At 33.6% G+C, this 2,352-nt stretch overlaps 1 pseudogene; it reads left to right on the top strand.

The window, feature by feature from the left end:
* Positions 1–737: 737 nt before the first annotated feature.
* Positions 738–830, top strand: LOC126078634 (uncharacterized; annotated as a pseudogene).
* Positions 831–2,352: the final 1,522 nt, after the last annotated feature.

Raw genomic sequence — 2,352 nt, 5'->3', positions numbered from 1 at the left:
CTTTTTCTTTATTCCTGCCTTTTTTTTTTTTTAATATGGCATAGTTTGTGGGTTTTTTAAAAAAAGGTAATTTGCTTGCTTTATTTTTAATAGATACTTTTTTTTTTCCTCAGGTTAAGGAATTTTCCTTTTATTACTAATTTGCTCAGAGTTTTTCTCATAATGATTGTTGAATTTTATTGTATTCTTTTTCTGCATCTATTGAGATAATCGTATGGTTTTTCTCCTTTAACTTGTTTAAGGTGGTAGATTACACTGATAGATACAATTCTTGAATTCCTGAGATTAAACTCTACATGGTCAGGAGCCCATGTTTAAAAAAAATACACACACAAACATTGCTCTCTCCAATTTACCAATATTTTATTTAGGATTTCTGCATCAAAATTTCAACCTAAGGCTGGTTTATAATTTTCTCTTTCCTGTACTGTTTCAGCCTGATTTGGGAATTAAAATCAAAAGAGAGAAGCTTTTTCTCTTTACCTGAACACTGCTTTTCTTCTCTACTCTAAGCCATCCTCTGAATTATCCTTTTTATCACTCTCCCTGCTTCCCCTATTTCCTCCTTTCTCTTCAAACTTATTTAATTATTTTTTCTCTTTCCCAGTCCCATTTTCCTTCCCCACACCAGCCTACCCACCTCACACACGAGAGCAAGGAGCTTGTCTCTCTCCAGAAATAAGGACTCTGCCGAGCCGATAGCAGGTATTAAAAATATCTGAGAAAATGAAATTATAGTGCTTGCTTCAGCAGCACCCATGCTAAAATCGGAATGATACAGGGAAGATTGCAAGGATGACATGCAAATTTGTGAAGTGTTCCATATTTCTGAGCAACTAGGGTCACATAATAATGCGTGTATAAGTTTTTGTATGAGAAACTGACTTGAACTGTAAACTTTCACTTAAAGCACAATAAGGAAAAAAAGAAATGAAATCCTATTTTTCGCCTATCAGATTAGAAAAGACAAAATGTCTGAAATTCCCATTTTGAAATTTTGGGAAATCTGTACTTTTACATATTTATATGCCTATATTAATATAATTTTTCTAAAGGATAATTTGAAGATAACTAAAAACCTTTCAAATTTGATACCTTTTGACTAAATAGGTAAATATGTAGCAATTTATCTTCCTCAAGTAATCCAAAATGTTAAAAATGGATGAAAAATATTTTTACCAAAGCACTGTTTATGATGTGAACTGTAAACAGTCTAACTGTTCAATGGTATGTAATTCACTGGAACCATTACAATGTATCCATATAGCAGAACAACGATCAGTTCTAAAATTATCACACAAATATGTTTGGGATAAATTATAAAGTTTAAAAAAGATGGTCATAAGATAATGTGTAGTATCATCCCATTTTGGTTAAAAAGTTTATTTCTAAACATTGAGCAAATCCTGGAATAATATACACCAAGCTGTTCCTGTCTTCAGCATTAGGAACTAGGATTAACGAAGTTTTTCTTCCTTTACCTGTGTGTATGTATTTTTTTTAAACTGTTTTAACATGAACGTTGTTTTTGGTAGCAAAGTATAAATTTAAAAAGAAAATTCTAGGAACATGCTGTTATCAAATTAAACAAAAAATCTCTGGCATTGTGAAGTAATATCAAATATTCAAGAGTGTGTGTGTGTGTGTGTGTGTGTGTGTATGTGTGTGTGTAAATGACATCGTTAAGGGCTGTCCAGTATCTGAACACCCTCCTTATTTTGGGGAATCTCAAAACAAATTGAAATCTGGAATAGTCCTTTTCCTAGATCCTTGGCTGTTAATGAGCAGTCATGTGACCTAGGTTCAGCCAAACTAATGCTCCCATCCAGGAATTTGAATTCTGCAAGAGTGACACAGAGACACAAAGATGTAGAAAACCAGGAAAGATTATTCATTGAAGCTGTAACCAAATTCAGTTACCAAACTGCAGTGAGTGTCCAAGGGTAGCAAAATCCAGAGACCGGATAATGAGTGTTCAGTGGAAACTACACCATCTGTAGCTTCCGAAGCAGAACTTTCCTAGGATAGGATATTAGCTAGACTTCACCTTTCTTGGTTTCTACTAGTTTCTTATGCCTGATTTCTCCAGCTGCCCTACAGATTCTGTAAGCTCTATGGTAAGTTTACAAAAAATTCCACTTCTCCTTTAATTAGACAGAGCTGGCTTCTATTGCTTACAACTAAGAACACTGATTGGTACAATGCCTAGCAATTATTACTGATAATGCTCTTGCACTTCCGAAATTGTTATTATTTTTCTAGGTAGTTCAAAAGCTTATTAGAAAGAGTATGGGCTTTAAAGCCAGACAGACCAAGTTTGAATATCAGCTATTATATTTACTAGTTATGTGA

The sequence above is a fragment of the Elephas maximus genome, chromosome 6 (genome assembly GCF_024166365.1).
Source record: "Elephas maximus indicus isolate mEleMax1 chromosome 6, mEleMax1 primary haplotype, whole genome shotgun sequence".
Classification (NCBI taxonomy): Eukaryota; Metazoa; Chordata; class Mammalia; order Proboscidea; family Elephantidae; genus Elephas; species Elephas maximus.
Note: the sequence above shows the minus strand (reverse complement) of the source record. Positions and strands in the feature narration are given on the sequence as shown.